Source organism: Choloepus didactylus, chromosome 14 (genome assembly GCF_015220235.1).
Source record: "Choloepus didactylus isolate mChoDid1 chromosome 14, mChoDid1.pri, whole genome shotgun sequence".
Classification (NCBI taxonomy): domain Eukaryota; kingdom Metazoa; phylum Chordata; class Mammalia; order Pilosa; family Megalonychidae; genus Choloepus; species Choloepus didactylus.
In genome coordinates, this window is record NC_051320.1 from 69779483 (window position 1) to 69799405 (window position 19923).

Below are 19923 nucleotides of genomic sequence, written 5' to 3' on the forward strand. Positions count from 1 at the left end.
ATGATTCTGAAAGCCAATTTAATGAAATAAAAATATGAATTTGAAACATTAGTAACATCCATGAAATGTTATTTTCAAATCATTTCTTCATTAGAAATTTTTCCTCTACAGTCTCTAAAATGAATCATAAGCAATACATTTCTTCCAAATCTCTATACTTTAAAATTAATCTGTGACAACATTTGCATGTGCTCTATGAATAACAAAGAATCAGAATCAATTCATAAGAATAGCTTATGTGTAATAAAAGAAATTTTTGTAATACTTAACTTCGTCGCAACGAGTTACTTATCCATGTCTTGGTTAATAACAATCATGCCTAAAGTAGACATGCTGTATGTTGTTTTAATATATATGTGTTTGTGTGTGTATGCCTAATAGAGGGGATATATATATATATATATTAGAGGGAAAAAACTGTATTATAAATTTTGCTTATATCCTTATATGTGTAAGAATGGGATATCTGATCTGTTCATTCATCAGCAAACATTTCCTCCTACATTCCCCCAATATGTGTCCTTTATACCATGCTAAGAGTAAAAGCATGGCAGAAATTTGGGGGAGAAGGAAAAGACAGAGACAGAAGTGGAATGGCATAACATACTACTTAATTGTCAGAGAACAATAAACATTAAAAGAGTGTTTTTCCTATTGCAGACTAAAAACCAATGGAACAAACTGAAAATAATTTGAACTTTTAAAAGGAATGTATGTATTAATTATGTTTGGGGGCAAGATATGGAGTTGGTCTTGTCTATGTAATTAGAACTAAACAAATCCCTGGCCTAATGAAGTTTATGTTGCTAATTAGGATTTTAAACTGTCTAGATATGCTCTGATTTTTACATTGAGTCATGAAGACCACTTAATTCAATGCTGAAAATTTCCTTCCTTAGCAATTTGATAAAGTGATAAATCAATGTTGGTATTGTCATATATGTATCCCAACTATTAGGAATGTAGCCTTCATAAAATCAATGCTAAAATGCAGTGTGAAACAGATGGCAGCATTTTTTTATCAGGAGATTTTTGAGTTTTCACATGGGAAGAACTGGGTTTGAATAATGTCTCTGCCCTTTGATAGCAAGGCAAACTTGGGCACATTTCTTAAACATATATCTTATTTTCTCATCAATAAAATATGAATAATATCTATCATGCTAAAGATGTGTGAAAATACTTATAAATTACAAAGGGATGTGTTTTATACTATTTTATTCATTGAAATGATGAAAAGAGAGGGAAAAGTCTTATAAAAATCTGGAAATTATAAGTAATACATCATTGTAAAGATTATGGAAAAAATCTAAGTTGATTTCAGTGGGAGTTTCATAAAGAAAGGATATGTGGAAATGTGGAAGGAGAACATTGCTATAGTGAAGACAAAAGAATGTGGCACAATCCATATGGTCAATATTAGGTAGGCTAAAATTTAAAATAACCTAAGGATTATAAAAATTTTAAATGCAAGGACAACAAAAACTATAAAAAATACTTTAAAGGTTATCTTCAAAATAAGTAAATGAGGAAGAAAAGCATCAGTGCATGGCCTAGGACATACAGCATAATATAAATTTATATTATTTTCTTTTTCATCAGAAAGAGTGTAGAATAATAACGATCAAGAAGGTCTTGGTAAGGATTAGTAAGAGAATTATTTAGAGGCTATCAAGCTGTTTTAAATTATTTGTGTTGAATTATATCCATGAGGAATAAATGAACTTTCCGATATGATCTCACAACCATATTTATCATCTGATAAACTGCAGGGATAAGAAGTGGCAACAGAAACTGTATATGGGAAAATTGTCAAATTTCAAAATAAGGGGGAAAACAGATTTCAGAAATACAAAAATAAATATTTTGGGACATAACATTAGCGTAATTGTTGAGCAGACCTATATTTCTAGTCCACAAAAATTTATGGGACATTTGCATTTGAAAGAATTGTGCTAAATTCTGTTACTTACAGATTAATGTAACATAAAATCTATCCTCTCAGAACATCCAGGAACATGGGAAAACAGTAGTAGGGGCTGTGATGTATGTACAAGATGCTGTGAAACAGAGACAATAACAGTTAAATGCAATACATGATCCTGGGCAGGATCTAACAAGGGAGAAATTAAGGCTCAAAAGGTCATTACAGGGAGTGGCTTAGAAGATGACAGCATAGCAAGTTTCAGGACTCACTCCTCCCCACAAAGCAACTAAGGGACAGGCAGAAACTGTCCTAAACAACTGTTCTGTGGCTCCGGAGGGAGACGGGAGTACTTCACAGCATCCAAGAAAGAGTGTGATTAAGAGACTGAGAATCTGTAGTGAAAAACTATGAGTAACTAACGTGGCTTAGGCTTCTGGTTCCCATCCCATACCCTGGAGGTAGGCAGTTTGGGTTGGCTGGTCCCTGCATGACAGATTGTTGCAAACTGGGAGAGCATCAGAAACCCTCCTCCCCAAGATCAGAGGGGGGCATGGTCCAGTACTAAGCCAGCTATTAGGTGGTGAATTTAAACTGCTGAGTCCCACTGCTTTAGCCCATCCCAGATACACACTATGCTTGCCATAGTTTCAACCAGAGTTAGAGGCAGAATGGACTAATGGCTAAAAGAATGGCTAAAAATGCTCTGCCTTCTTACAGCTGCAGGGAATATATTGCCAAAAATCACCATCTACTGGGCAGTCAAGAAAGTGTACTTTCATCAAAAAGTCCTGTTGGTGAAAATTGCCATTTCTTGGCAAGCCAAGAAAGCACACACATGGGGAGCTGAAATAAAGGCTTTTTAGCATCTTTCCTGACCTTCTGCCCGTGGCATTTTGGAACTGTTCTGCACCCCCAATGTGGGTCCCCGGAACTGTTTTGGATGGGAAATACTAATTAACCAAGGACAAAAAGATTCTTAACACAAACACAAACAACAACAAAATCCTAGACAAGAGAGAGAAACTGACCTTCAGAATAATCTCACCAAGATAATTAGATGCCCATATATCAGCAAAAAAATTACAAGCCATAATAAGAAACAGGAAGATACGGCCCACTCAAAGGAACAAATTAGAAAGTTGGAGGAGATACAGAATTTGGAACCAAAGACATTCAAAGAAATCTCCTACACCAATTCAAGGAGATGAAGGAAAATATGGCCAAAGAGATAAAGGATATTAAGAAGACACTGGGTGAGCATAAAGAATTTTAAAGAAAGCAAAGAAAAATAACATAACTTATAGGAATGAAAGGCATAATAGATGTGATTAAAAATATGCTAGAGAGAAGACTGGGGACAAGATGGTGGAGTGGTGAGGTGTAGATTTTAGTTACTCTTCTGTGGCAGCTAGTAGATAGCCAGAAACTGTGTGGGACAGCCACCTCAGGGAAATCAGTGATAAGTTATGCATTGTACAACACACTGGAACATGTGGAGCAGCCAAGATCTCAGCAAATCTTGTAAGTTTCCCCTGCCAGGGGGCTAATGCCCCTCCCCACCAGACACAGCAGACTGTCTTGGAGCTGGTTTCCCAAGGGAAGAGGAAGCAGTCTGTGCAGGGATCCACCAGGATGGAGGCTCAACCCAGCACCAGTTGCAGAATTGATTAACAAATTCAAACTGCTGAATAAAAAGCCCAACCACAGATAAACTGAGAGCAGACTCTAGAGAATCCAAGAGCAATCAGCCCAGTGGAGAGGAGAAAGGGCTAGGGAAAACAGAAAAGAAAAAAACAAAAAAGGGTTGGGGTTGTTCATAATACAGAGAAGGGCACATATGTAAATCCAGGAAGCTTAGGCCTTTCTCTGAAAAGCCATTTTTTCTGGTTTCTTGTTTCCTCTTCTCTTGCTCTCTGACTCCTTATATTTTTTCATTTCAGTAGCCCATCAGAGCTCCTGTGTCAGCCCTGTTGTCTCAGAGGTCTTATCTTTAAACAGTCCTTACTTAACAAAACTCAGGGGATGGGGAAAGGCTTTTCTCTTTTGTTGTTGTTGTTGTTGTTGTTGTTGTTGTTGTTTTTGCTTTTGAAATAACTATTCTAAGTAGCCCATTACAGAAAGCCTCAAGATTTGCAATTGGCCACTGGACTCAGCCAAGACTGGAGTGAAGATAGCTCTGAGAGAAAAAGAATGAGTCTAGTGGGGGAGACAATTCCATAAAGGGCATAACTTCCCCAAGAAAACGGGAGGGCAGGGCCCAAATCAGGTGTCCAGACCTCCTTCAGAAAACTCAGCGCCTAGGGGCTGGAAAACATAAAACAACTTGAGTCAGCCATGCTCCCAACAGGGACAAGGTCTGCAGAGAATTGAAGGCACCAGTGATACCTCTTTACACTGGTGGGGAGCTGCAGGTTGACAAGCACCACCTGTTGTACAGGATAGGAAAAGTGCAGAGTCTAGAGGCTTCACAGGAGGGTCTGACAACTCGCAGATGCTTTTTCTCAGGGAAACTTCAAACCCTCCTCCTGAGACTTGGGACTCTCTGGACCGGGAAAATCTGATTGGGACCAATCATATTGGAGGAGACTCTCTCACAAAAAGATTACATAAAGGCAGAGCAAGAACCAGAAAAACAAGAGATGAAAAACTCTGATCAACTAAACAGAAGTTATGGTAGAGGTCTAGAATAACTTGAACTGAATGCCAAAGAACAGATAGAATAACAAAGCCAACCAACAAGAAAACCCTAGATGAAAGAGTGAAAACGAGCTCCAGAATAAATTAATCAAGAAAACCAGATGCCTAGACTGCTGACAACAAGCCACACTAGGAAACATGAAAATATGGACCAGCCAAAGGACCAAACTAACACTTCAAGTGAGATTCAGGAATCAAAACAACTGATTAATTACCAAGCAGGTCTCCTAAATCAAGTCAAAAGTCAAGTCAAAAATTAATTCAGTGAGCTGAGGGAAGATATGGCAAAAGAGATGAAAGATAATAAATAAGACATTGGGGACAACGCCAAAGCTCACCCAGAATCAGGCGTGTAACCAGCCGGAGCGGCGGCGGTAGCGGCAGTACAGCCCCGGCGCCGAGAGCAGCGACCCGGAGGGAGTGCAAGGCGCAGAGAGACGCTGGCTGCGCGAACCCGGTGACAGCGCCAGAGGTACTAGATTTTGACAACAACCTCGCACCATGGGTGAGTATAAGCTAGTCGTTTTTGGCTCAGGAGGTGTTGGAAAGTCTGCTCTGACTGTGTAGTTCATTCAAGGAATTTTTGTTGAAAAATATGATCCAACGATAGAAGATTCTTATAGAAAGCAAGTTGAAGTAGATGCACAACAGTGTATGCTTGAAATCTTGGATACTGCAGGAACAGAACAATTTACAGCAATGAGGGATTTGTATATGAAAAATGGACAAGGCTTGCATTAGTTTATTCCGTCACTGCACAGTCCACATTTAATGATTTACAAGATCTGAGAGAACAGATTCTTCGAGTAAAAGACACCGATGATGTTCCAATGATTCTGGTTGGTAATAAATGTGACTTGGAGGATGAAAGAGTTGTAGGAAAGGAGCAAGGTCAAAATCTACAAGACAATGGAACAACTGTGATTTCTTAGAATCTTCTGCAAAATCAAAAATAAATGTTAATGAGATCTTTTATGACCTAGTACGGCAAATTAACAGAAAAACTCCAGTGCTTGGGAAGGCCCACAAAAAGACATCATGTCAGCTGCTTTAATGTACTAAATGCATTGTAGCTCTGAGCCAGGTCTGAAGAACTGTTGCCCAATTCAACAGTGCCAGCATTCCAACTTTGTTAAACCTACCAACATCTTAAATGAACTTTCCTGTGGTGGTACCCTTTAAGAGGCAGATGAAAGCTACTACATCAGTTTGCACATTCTAATCACTTTCCAGTATCACAAGAGAGATTTTTACTTATATAATAGTCCTAGAGTATGCAGCTGGTAAAACCAGAGGCTACATCCAGTATTAGTGCTTAAGAGACATTTTTCATCCACCAATGTTGTACATGTATGAAAATGGTGTACTGTAGACTTTAACACACCCCATAAATTTTGTATTGGAGAGTACAATAATGTAAATCCTAAATGCGCCACTATTTTAGCTTAATAAAAGAAAGTCCAAAGAGCTCCTACTACTCCAGATAACTTTGCTTCTTTGATACTTGTAGCTTATTGTAATTTTTTTTAAGAAATTCAAGGTCATTATCATTGTATTGTACAAAATAAGCACTTTTGATTAACACAGCTATATATATTTTTTGATTTTTGAAAAACCTGTGGAGACAGTGATCTTGTCTTTAAAATATGATAGTCCTTTCAGTAAAATATCTTAAAGACATTGCCTTTAATATCTGTTGGGAAGGAAATGTCCAGACTTTTCAAATCTCTTATTATATGTTTCCTTTTTGTGTTTACATAGGGAACAATGTTTATAGTTCTGTGTACAGTGGGGGTCTACAACAAGAAGTTTATATTTTCAAACAGTTTTTTAATGATTTAACAATTTTTGTAAATCATTTCCAGGCTTCTGTAGCTGTAGATTCTCACTGTGAATCCCTTGCTTGCTAATGCATAAGTGTATTTGCAATACCAAATATACAGGTTTAGTATTTTTGCCTGTTAGTAATTGTTTTACATGTGTAACGTTTTGGTTGAGATGTTAAATGGTGGACGAGTACTGTGGATGTGGGAAGTAATTTTAATCGTGTAATTGGTCACAAGGCCTAATTTGCAGTAATGATTGCTGTTTTATTTAACAGTGCCTTGTTGCTTTGCATGCATCGACGTTTGGTTGTAAAGATCGTGTGTCTATCCAACAGGGAGCCACAGTATTGAAATTGACCAACCTAATGTTACAACTACTTTGAGGTGGCCAAATGTAAACTGAAGCCTTAATTAAAGTGGTGCAATTTTGTATAACTTAGCATCAGTAGTTCAATAAATCAATAAATTTGGATTGCCATGCAAAAAAAAAAAAAAAAAAAAAAAAAAGAAGACATTGGGTGAACATGAGGAATTTGAAAGTATGAAAAAACAAATAACAGAACTTATGGGAATGAAAGGCACAATACAAGAGATGAAAAGTAAATGGATACTTACAACACTGAATTTGAAGAGGCAGAAGAAAGGATAAGTGAACTAAAAGACAAAACATCTGAAAGCCTACACTTATGAGAACACATAGGGAAAAGAATGGAAAAATATGAACAGGGTCTTAAGAAACTTAATGACAATGTGAAGCATGTGAATTTACATGTTATGGGTGTCCCAGAAGGAGAAGAGAAGGGAAAAGGGGCAGAAAGAATAATAGAAGAAATGATCACTGAAAATATCCCAACTCTTATGAAAGACATAAAATTACAGATTCAAGATGTTCAACTTACCCCAAACAGAATAGATCCCAATAGACCTACTCTAAAACACTTACTTATCAGACTCTCCAATGTCGAAGACAAAGAGAGAATTCTGAAAGCAGCAAGGGGAAAGTAATCCATCACATACAAGGGAAGCTTAATAAGACTATGTACAGATTTTCCATAGAAACAGTGGAGTGAGAAGGCAGTGGTATGATATATTTAAGATACTGAAAAAGAAAAACTGCCAACCAAGAATTCTATACCCAGCAAAACTGTCTTTCAAAAATGAGGGAGAGATCCAAATATTTTCAGAGACAGATACTGAGAGACTTTGTGAATAAGAGACCTGCGCTTCAAGATATACTAAAGGGAGTACTAAAAGCTGATAGAAAAAGACAAGACAGAGAGGTTTGGAGAAGATTATAGAAATCAAGATTATCAGGAAGGGTAAAAGGAGAGAGAGAGAGAGAGAGAGAGAAGAATAAGATATGACGTATAAAATCCAAAAGACAAAATGGTAGAAGAAAGTACTGTGCTTACAGTAATAATGTTAAATGTCAATGGATTAAATTCCCCAATAAAAAGACATAGATTGGCACAAAGGATTAAAAAACAAGAAACATCTATATGCTATCTACAAGAAAGTCACTTCAGACACAAGGACAAAAATAAGCTGAAAGGGAAAGATTGGAAAAAGATATATCACACAAACAGCAACCAGAAAAAAGCGGGAGTAGCTATATTGATATCAGACAAGTTAGGCTTCAAAGGTAAAACAACAGAGAAAAAGAAGGACACTATATATTAATAAAAGAGTCAATTCATCAAGAAAATATAACAATCATAAATAATATATGCACTGAGTCAGGGTGCCCCGAAATACATGTGGCAAACACTGTCAACACTCAAAGGAAAAATAGATGCTTCTGCAATAATAGTTGGAAATTTCAATAAACCACTCTCACTAATGGATAGAACATCTAAACAAAGGATCAATAAGGAAACAGAGATATTGAATCATATGATAAATGATCTAGACTTGACAGACATTTATAGAACTTAACACTACTTCCCATAACAACAGGATATTTTCTCAAGTGCTCATGGATCATTCTCTAGGATAGACAACATGGTGGGTCATAAAGCAAGTCTCAACAAATTTAAAAGAATTGACATTATACAAAATACCTCAGACCATAATGGAATGAAGTTGGAAATCAATAACAGGAAGTCAGAAAATTCACAAATATATAGAGGCTAAATAATACACTCTTAGCAACCAGTGGATAAAGGAAAAAACTACAAGAGAAATCCCTAAATACCTTGAAGCAAATGAAAATGAAAACACAACATATCAAAACTTATGGGATGCAGCAAAAGCAGTACTGAGAGGAAAATGTATTGCCCTAAGTGCATATATTAAAAGAGAAGAAGGAGAAAAAAAGAAGGAATTAACAGCTCACCAGGAGGAACTAGAGAATGAAGAGGAAACTAACCCCAAAACAAACAGAAGGAAAGAAATAGCAAAGATTAGAGCAGAAATTAATGAAATTGAGAACAGGAAAACAATAGACAGAATCAACAAAACCAGAGAAAATAAATAAAATCAATGGACCCTTAGCTAGGATAACAAACAAACAAACAAACAAACAAAAATGACAGCCAATGCAAGTAAACAAAATCAGAAATAGAAAAGGGGACATAACTACTGACCCCACAAAAATAAAGGAGATAATGAGAGGATACTATGAACAACTATACACTAATAAATTAGACAACGTAGATGAAATGGACAACTGCCTAGAAAAGCACGAACAAACAACATTGACTCAAGAAGAATAGATGACTTCAACAAACCAATCACAAGTAAAGAGATTGAATCAGTCATCAAAAAGCTCCCAAAGAAGAAAAGCCCAGGACCAGATGGCTTCACATGTGAATTCTACCAAAGATTCAAGAAAGAATTAGTATCAATCTTGCTCAAACTCTTCAAAAAACTTGAAGAGGAAGTAAAGCTACCTAATTCATTCTATGAAGCCAAAATAACCTAATACCAAAGTCAGACAAAGATACCACAAAAAAAGAAAATTATAGACCAATCTCTTTAATGAATATAGATGCAAAAATCCTCAACAAAATACTCGCAAATCTAATCCAGCAGCACATTAAAAGATTATACACCATGATCAAGTGGGATTTATTCCAGGTATGCAATGCTGGTTCAACATTAGAAAGTCAGTTAATGTAATACACCACATCAATAAGTCAAAATGGAAGAATAACATGATCATCTTGAGTGATGAAGAAAAGGCATTTAACAAAATTCAACATCCTTTCTTGATGGAGACACTTCAAAGAATACGAATAGAAAGAAACTTTCTCAATATGATAAAGGCAATATATGAAAAACCCACCACTGACATCAAACTCAGTGGAGAAAGACTGAAAGCTTTCCCTCTAAGATCAGAACAAGACATGGATATGCCCACTGTCACCAATGTTATCAACATTGTGCTGAAAGTTCTAGCTAGATCTATTAGGCAAGGAAAAGAAATAAAAGTCACCAAAATTGGAGAAGAAAAAGTAAAACTTTCACTGTCTGCAGGCGACATGATCCTCTGTGTAGAAAATCCAGAAGAATCTACAGCATAGCTACTAGAGCTAATCAGTGAATACAGCAAAGTGTCAGGCTACAAGATCAATGTGGAAAAATTGGTAGTTTTCTTTTCCGAAAGTAATGAGCAACAGGAAAAGAAATGAAGAAAAGAATTCCATTTACAATAGCAACCAAAAGAATCAAGTATTTAGGAATAAACTTAACCAAGGTCACAAAAGACCTATACAGAGACAACTGTAAGAAACTGCTAAAAGAAATCGAACAGGACCTAAAAAGTTGGAAGAACATACTGTGCTCATGGATTGGAAGACTAAACATTGTTAAGATGTCAATTCTACCTAAACTGATTTATAGATTGAATACAATGCCAATGAAAATCCCATCAACCTACTTTGCAGAAATAGAAAAACCAACAACAAAATTTATATGGAAGGGCAAGGTGCCCCAAATAGCCAAAAATATCTTGAGAAAGAGGAAGGAAGTGGGAAGTCCCTCAGTACCTGACTTTGAAACATACTACAAAGCAACAGTGGTCAAAACAGCATGGCACTAGCATAGAGCTAGATATACTGACCAATGGAATCAAATCAAGTGTTCAGAAATAGACCCCCTTATCTATAGACATTTGATCTTTGATAAGGGAGTCAAGCTAAAACAATTGAGACAGGCAACCTCTTCAATAAATGGTGTCTGGAGAACTGGAGATCTATATCCAAAAGAATGAAAGAGGACTCCTCTCTGACACCTTATACACAAATTAACTCAAAATAGATTAAGGATCTAAACATCAGTGCTAAGATCATAAGACTTTTAGAAGAAAATGTAGGGAAATATCTTAAGGATCTAGTGATACGAGTACGAGGTGGCTTCCTAGACCTTACACCCAAAGCATGAGCAATCAAAGAAGAAATAGAAAAATGGGACCTCCTCAAAATTAAACACTTTTGTACATCGGAGGACTTTGTCAGAAAAGTGAAAAGGCAGCCTTTATTGGGAGAAACAAATATTTGGAAACCTCATATCAGATAAGGGTTTAATATCCAGAATATATAAAGAATCCTACAATTCTGCAAGAGAAAGACAAACAACCCATTTAAAAAATGGGCAAAAGACATGTATAGACACTTTTCTGAAGAGGAAATACAAATGGCTCAAAAACATATGAAAAGATGCTCAACTTCACTGACTATTAGGGAAATGCAAATCAGAAACACAATGAGATATCATCTCACAACAACTAGAATGGCCATTATCAGAAAAAAAAAAAAATCATAAATGCCGGAGAGGATATAGATAAAGAGGCACAGTTTTTCACTGTTGGTGGGAATGTAGAATGGTGCAGCCACTCTGGAAGACAGTGTGGTGGTTCCTCAGGAAGCTAAGTATAGAATTGCCATATGATCAAGCAATTCCATTACTAGGTATAAACCCAGAGGAACTGAAAGCTAAGATACGAATGGACATTTGTAAACTGATGTTTATAGCAGCATTATTCATGATTGCCCAGATGTCCATCAATGGACAAGTGGATAAACAATCTGGTAGATACAATGGTATATTACATAGCCATAAGACAGAGCAAAGACATGGAACATATAATAATGTGGATGGACCTTGAGGTCATTAGTTGAGTGAAGTTAGCCAGAAAAAGGACAAATACTGTATGGTCTCACTAATATGAACTAACATTAATGAACACACTTTGAGACTTAAAACTGAGAGCCAAGGTTATCTGGAGATAGAAAGTTGTTATAGATCAGGCACTTCATGCTGAAGAATTATAGAATTTTCAACAGGATTGACGGTGTAGATCCAGAAATGGAGAGTGCAGTGTTGTGTGATGGTAGCACAGTATTGTAGGTGCACTGGCCAAGGATGTCTGTGAGTGGGGTTGAGAGAGGAGAGCTGGGGGCATGTGTGATACCAAAGGGAAGGATAGACGATAGAGACTCCAACTGTATAGCTCAGTGAAACCTAGAGTGGTCAGTGATGGTGACAAAATACACAAATGTAAAAATGTTTTTATATGAGGGATGACAGATGAATGGTAACCTTGTGGGATGTTGAAAAGTGGAGGGTATGGGGGGAAAGAATACAACCAATGGAACTGGAGTCTGGGGTTAACAATTATGTTGGAGCATGCTCCCATTAAATATGACAGGGGCAATATACCAAAGCTGAATGTCTGGTAGGGAGGGGTGTGAGATAGGGGTACAGAATTCTTGGTAGTGGTGTTGTGAGCTGACCTTATTGCTGTATTTTATTTTTACTTTTCCTTTTATCCTTTTTATTCTTTTGTTTCAATTTTCTTTTTGAGTAATGAACATTTGTAAGTGCTAATTGTGGTGACTAATGCGCAACCATATGATGACAAAAAATTGTGCACAGTGGATGATTGTATCATATTTGAATATATCCCTATAAAATTGCAGGGGCAAAAAATAAACAGGGACACATGTTGCAGAGACCTTGGAGGGAGAGATGTAAGCACTGTTGATGGGGAAGTAGAATGGTGTAGCCTATCTGGAGGACAGTATGGTGGTCCCACAAGAAGCTAGGTATGTGGGGGCTTCAAGGTCCTACAACCTCAGTATGGGGTATATACCTGGAAGATTGGACAGCAGGGACACGAATGGACATTTACATATAAGTTTATATGGCCTCAGTATTCACTATTTGCAATAGATGAAGGTGGCCCAAGAGTATATTGACTGATGAACAGAATGGTGAACTGTGGTGTATGCATACAGTAGAAAATTGAGTGGCTACAAGGAGAAATGAAGCTATGAGACAGGCAACTAGGTGAATGAATCTTGAGTACAGCATTTTGAGTGAAGCACACTAGAAATAAGAGGACAAACATAATGCCTCAATAATACGGACTAACTATAATGTGTAAACTCTGAGAACTGAAAGTTAGAGCACAACTTATCAGGAAAATGCTTATTGTAATGGTCTCTAGATTGTAAGCTCTTACAGCAGTCACATCTATTCCTGAGTTGTAATGGTTATCTCTAAATCCTGAGATGCTAAGCTCCTTATGTATAACCTGGTTGGTCTCTGGAACTTTGGGTATCGGTGTGACACATGAGATTCAGAACTAGAACTTGGCAGCTATGAATGTCAGTATTACCCCATATGGCAACTGTTGAAAGAGCTGAAAAAGAATTCTGACTTTAATGATATGAACAAAGAGGCTCTGGTAAGGCAAATCAGGCCCAAGGGTAAAAGATGATGCTGACTGCATTTTAAAACTGTAACTTATGTGTGAGACCAATGGAGGAGATGTTTATGTGGTGTGGGATCTATACTTTCTGTAGCTCTCTAGATAATCTAACTGCAGGGAGTGGTGAGTAGGAAGTGGCATTTGGTGAGTTTGTACAGGCTGGGGTGAAATCCCAACACATCACAGAGTGATACAGGCAGGGAGTATAAGTGTGTTTGCGGGGCCCCCTGAGGAACTGGGGAGAAATGCAGAATTGTTGGACTTTCCCACCTGGGCTATTGCTGATTTCCCCGCAGACATTGAGGACTGCCAATTTAGTGGGCCAAGCTGTCAATCTGGGGACCTTCCCCTGTGCGGCTAGTTGCTGCAAGGGAGAGGCTAAGCCCACCTATAATTGTGCCTAGGAGTCCCCCACAGAGAGCCTCTTTGTTGCTCAGATGTGCCCTCCTCTCTCTCTAAGCCCACTTGGCAAGTAAACTCACTACCCTCCCCCATATGTGGGAAGTGACTCCCAGGGGTGTGAATTCCCCTAGCAACATGGGAAGTGACTCTTGGAGATGAGCCTGGACCCAGCATTATGGGATTGAGAGGATCTTCCTGACCAAAAGGGGGAAGAGAGATGAAGCAAAGTAGTGTTCCAGTGGCTGAGAGATTTCAAATGTAGTCAAGGCGTCACTCTGAAGGGTATCCCTATGCGCTATATAGATATCACCTTTTAGTCTTTAGTGTGTTGGAATGGCTAGACGGAAATACCTGATGCTGTCAAACTGCAACCCAGTGACGTTGATTCTTGAAGACAATTGTATAGCTACATAGATTGCATAGTGTGTCTGAGTGACTGTGAAAACTTGTGGCTCATACTCCCTTTATCCAGTGTATGTACAGATTAGTGGGAAAATGGGAAAAAAATTAGATGTAAAGTGGGATGGAGGGGATGGAAAGATTTAGGTGTTCTTTTTTGCTTTTATTTTGGGATAAGGAAAAGGTTCAAAAATTGTTTCTGGTGGTGAACACACAACTGTATGATGGTGCTGTGAATAACTGATTGTACAATGTAGATGACTGTAGGGTGTGTGACTATGTCTCAATTAAACCGTATTTTTAAAAAAGTAAGTGAACAGTGGGAAGAGGAGGGGAATGGGATGTTTTGGATACTCTTTTTTATTTCAATTTTCATTTTAATTTTTGGAGTAATGAAAAGGTTCAAAGTTTGACTGTGGTGATGAAAGCACAAGTATATGATGATACTGTGAACAACTGATTGTACAATTTGAATGATTGTATTTTGTGTGATTGTATCTCAATAAAATTGCATTGAAGTATGCTAGAGACATACAGCAGCAGATTTGAACAGGCAAAAGAAAGGAACAATGACCTAGAAGACAGGACATCCTAAATCAAACAGAGAGAAGAACAGAGAAAAGAATGAAAAATTTTGAGCAGTGTCTCAGAAATTGAATGATGGCACAAAGCACACAAACAAACATGTCATGGGTATACCAGAAGGAGAAGAGAAGGGAAAAGGGGCAGAAAGAATATCTGAGGAAATAATAGATGAAAAATTGCCAACTCTTATGAAAGACATAAATATATGTATATATCCAAGAAGCACAACATACTTCAAACAGGATAAATCCAAATAGATCTACTCCAAATACATACTAATCAGGCTATCAATTGCCAAAAAAAGAGAATTCTGAAAGCAGCAAGAGAGTATCATTCCATCACAAATTAGATAACCTGGATGAAATGGACAAGAAATGGACAAATTCCTAGAAACACACAAACTACGTACACTAACTCAAGAAGAAATAGAAGACCTCAAGACCTCAACAACCAATCACAAATAAAGAGATTGAATGAGTAATAATAAACCTACAAACCCAGAAATGTCCAGGATTGGATGGCTTCATGGGTGAATTCTACCAATCATTCCGAGAATTAATGCTAATCCTGCTCAAACTATTCCAAAAAGTTGAATAGGAGGGAACACTACCTAACTTGTACTATGAAGCTGACATCACCCTAATGCTAAAGCCACATAAAGATACTACAAGCAAAGAAAGTTACACACCAATTTCTAATGAATATAGATGCAAAATTCTCAACAAAATACTTGCAAATTGAATCCAACAGTGCATTAAAAGAACTATACACTATGATCCAGTTGGTTTTTTAAAATTTAATTTTATTGAGATTGTTCACATACCATACAATTATCCAAAGATCCAAAGTGTACAGTCAATTGCCCATGGTACCATCATACAGCTGTGCATCCATCACCACATTTTTTTTCAATTTTTAGAACATTTTCATTACTCCAGAAAAGAAATAAAGACAAAAACAAAACTCAATTCCTCCTCTACCCCTAACCACCCCCACCTCCATTATTGACTCATAGTATGGGTGTAGTATATTTGTTACTGTTGATGAAAGAATGTTTAAATACTGTTAACTGTAGGACGTAGTTTGCAATAGGTATATTTTCCCCTATATACCCCTGTATTATTAGCTTTTAATTACAGTGTCATACATGTGTTCTAGTTCAGGAAAGAGATTTCTAATATTTGTACAGTTAATCATGGACATTGTCCACCACAAGATTCACTGTTTTATACATTCCCATCTTTTAACCTCCAACTTTCCTTCTGGTGACCTATGTGACTCTAAGCTTCCCCTTTCCACCATATTCACATACCATTCAGCACTGTTAGTTATTCTCACAATAACATGCTACCATCACTTCTGTCCACTTCCAAACACTTAAGTTCAACCTAGTTGAACATTCTGCTCATGATAAGCAACTGCTCCCCATTCTTTAACCTCATTCCATATCCTGTTAACTTATATTTCATATCTATGTGTTTATATATTATAATTAGTTCATATCAGTGAGACCATGCAATATTTGTCCTTATGTGTCTGACTTATTTCACTCAATGTAGGGCCCTCAAGTTTTCTTCAATTCTTCTTTTTTTTAAAGATGGTTTTGTACACCCACCATACTTTCCATCCTAAGTAAACAATTGATGGTTCCCTATATAGTTACATATTTATGTATTCACCACCATCACCACTATCTAGATAAGGACATCTTTATTTATTCCACAGAGAAGGAGGAAGAGTCAAGAAGTTAGAGAGAAAAAAGAAAAAGAAAGAAAGAAAGAAAAACATGACAGCTAAAAAGCAACAAAAGGAAAGATAGAATTAAACTAAAGTAGGAAGAGTCAGCAACATCACCAATGCCAAGAGTCCCATAACCCTCCCTTATGTCCCTTTCTTATAGGCATTTAGCTTTGGTATATTGCCTTTGTTACATTAAAGGAAACATAATACAAAGTTTCTGCTAATGATAGTCTCTAGTTTGCATTGATTGTATTTTTTCACCAGTACCACCCTATTTTTAACACTTGCAAGGTTGAAATTCATTTGTTCTCCCTCATGCAAAAACATATTTGTACACTTTATCACAGTTTGTGAGCACTCTAGGTTTCAATGAGTTATAATGTCTCAGTCTTTGTCTTTCCTCTTTCCTTCTGGTGTCCCACATGCTCCTAACCTTACTCTTTCAACCATACCCACAGTCATCTTTGTTCGATGTACTTACATTGCTCTGCTACCATCACCCAAATTTTGCTCCAAACCTCTCACTCCTGTCTTTTCCTACCTGTCTGTAGTGTTCCATTTAGTATTTCCTGTAGCACAGTTATCTTGTTCACAAACTCTTTCATTGTCTGTTTTTCAGGGACTATTTTAAACTCTCTTTCATATTTTAAGGACAGTTTTGTCATATATAGGATTCTTAGTTGGCAGTTTTTCTCTCTCAGTATCTTAAATATATCACCCCACTTCCTTCTTGCCTCCATGGTTTCTATTGAGAAATCCACACATAGTCTTATCAAGCTTCCTTTGTATGTGATGGATCACTTTTCTCTTGCTGCTTTCAAGATTCTCTCTTTGTCTTTGACATTTGATAATCTGATTATTAAGTGTATTGGTGTAGGTCTATTCATATCTATTCTGTTTGGGGTATGCTGTGCTTCTTGGATCTGTAATTTTATGTCTTTTATAAGAGATGGGAACTTTTCATTGATTATTTCCTTTATTACTGCTTCTGCCCCTTTTCCTTTCTCTTCTTTTGGGACACCCATGACACGTGCATTTGTTCATTTCATGTTATCCTTCAGTTTCCTGAGACATTGCTCATATTTTTCCATTCTTTTCTCTGTTCTTTTGTGTATAGGATTTCAGGTGTCTTGTTCTGCAGTTTCTGAGTGTTTTCTTCTGCCTCTTGAGATCTGCTGTTGTATGTCTCCACTGTGTTTTTCATCTCTTGTGTTGTGCCTTTCATTTCCATAGATTCTGCCAGTTGTTTTTTCAAACTTTCGATGTCTACCTTATGTTCTCCCAGTGTTTTCTTTATAGCCTTCATCTCTTTTGTTATATCTTCCCTGAACTCATTGATTTGTTTTTTTTATTTCATGTAGCACATTTCTTTGAAAATCTTTAATAGATTCTTTCATTAAAGTGAAACAGTATCTCACCTGTATCTTGATTGAGGTGTAAGTTTGATCCTTTGACTGGGCCATATCTTCATTTTTTCTAGTATAGATTGTAGTTTTCTGTTGTCTAGGCATCTGGTTTCCTAGGTTACACCAGTCAGATTTTCCCAGACCAGAAAGGGTTCAGTTCTCAGAAGGGGGTTATATTCAGGGTGTATCTTAGAGGAATGACAGACTTTCCTGATTTCCAGTCACTGTGCTTTTCCTAACCTGCCAAGCAGGTGGTGCCTGTCAGCCTGTTGCTACTGACTGGCGCAAGGAGAGGTGTTTTGGCTTCAGTTTCTGTTTTGGCTGTTTGGGGTCTGGTTCTGAAGGGAAAGCTGGGCCCCACCTCCTTACCCTTAGAGAAGATAAACCCCCTAGCAAGTTTTCATCTGCATTTGAATTGTTGTCTCTCTGAATTTATTATCTCCTCCCCTGTCTGGGTTAGGGCACTGGGGACTGAAAATGACTGCAGCTCTCTCTCTTCTGAGCCCCTCAGGAAGAGAGAGAGAAAAAGGTACAGAAAGCTCCCTTTTGGAGCCAGTACATGGACCCCAGTTTCACTCATCAGCCAGAGGTAACACCTGGTCTTCTGGGCTGCCCCTCCCAGGTCAGATGAGTCTTCTGGTTTTTTTAAGGTCAGTCATCACTAAAAGCCTCTGCCTGCTTGTTGGGGGGATTGTAGCTTGTATTCAGCAGTCTACATTTGTTAATTAAAACCCCAGTTGGAGCTCAGCTGAGCTATATTCTCTCACTCCACTGGGAGAGTGCTGCTAGTTTCTAGCACAATGAGGTTTTGCAGCTCAGACTGCCATGGGAGAGGGGCCGTCAGCATGGTTCCACAGCTTTTGCTTACAGATTTTATGCTGCGGTCTCAGGCATTCCTCCCAGTCCAGGTTGGTGTAGTCCAGGTTGGTGTATGATGTGTGGACAGTCACAGTTGTCTCCCAGCAGTTATTCCAAATGATTTCCTAGTTGTTCCTGGTGGTTCATTAGTTGTTGCATGGGACTAACTAAATTCCACTCTTCTCTATGCCGCCATCTTGCCCCTCCTTGATCCAGGGGGTTTTAATCCAGATATGCAATGGGGGTTGTGCAGCACAAGGAAATAAATTAATGTAATACACAAGATTGATTGATGCAGAAAAGGCATTTAACAAAATCCATCATCCTTTCTTGATAAAAATACTTCAAAAGATTGAAATAGAAGGAAACCCTCAATAGGATAAAGGTCATATATGAAAAACCTACAGCTAGCATCAGACTTAAAGGTGGAAGACTGAAAACTTTCCCTCTAAGTTTGGAACAAGGTAAGGATGCCCACTGTCACCACTCTTATTCAACATTGTACTGGAAATTCTAGCCAGAGCAATTAGGCAAGAAAAGAAATAAAAATCATTCAAATTGTAAAGGAAGAAGTAAAACTTTCATTATTTGCAGGTGACATGATTCTATATATAGAAAGTCCTGAAAAATCTATAACAAAGCTTCTAGAGCTAATAAACAGGTTCATCAAAGTGGCCCGATACAAGATCGTTATGCAAAATTCAGTACTGTTTCTATACACTAGTAACAAGCAATCTGAGGAGAAATCAAGAAAAAAGGTTCTATGTATAATACCATATAGAAGAATCAAGTATCTAGGAATAAATTTAACCAAAGATGTAAAGGACCTGTATTCAGAAAACTACAAAACATTGCTAAATGAAATCATTGAAGACTTAAATAAAATGAAAGATATTCCATGTTCATGGATAGGAAAACTAAATATCATTAAGAACTGATGCAATCCCAATCAAAATTCCAACAGCCTGCAATGAAGAAATGGAAAAGTCAATTATCAACATTATTTGGAAGGATAAAGGGCCCCAAATAGCCAACAACACCTTGAAAAAGAAAAACAAAATTGCAGAATTTATGCTTCCTGACTTTAAAGTATATTACAAAGCTACAGTGGTCAAAACGTGGTACTGGCATAAAGATAGACATATCAATCAATGGAATTAAATTGAGACTTCAGAAATAGACCTGTCAATTGATTTTTGACAAGGCTGACAAGTCCACTCAAATGGGACGAACAGTGTCTTCAACAAGTGGTGCTGGGAGAACTGCATGTCAATATTCAAAAGAATGAAAGAGGATGCCTATCTCACACCTTATACAAAAATTAGCTCAAAATGGATCAAAGATCTAAATGTAAGATCAGATCATAAA

At 37.4% G+C, this 19923-nt stretch overlaps 1 protein-coding gene and 1 pseudogene across 7 annotated transcripts in view; one reads left to right on the forward strand and one right to left on the reverse strand.

The window, feature by feature from the left end:
- CSMD3 (CUB and Sushi multiple domains 3) overlaps positions 1-19923 on the reverse strand; it is a 1408207-nt gene that overhangs the window by 1356377 nt on the left and 31907 nt on the right. The gene's annotated exons all lie outside the window — the stretch shown is intronic.
- Positions 5126-6045, forward strand: LOC119508996 (annotated as a pseudogene).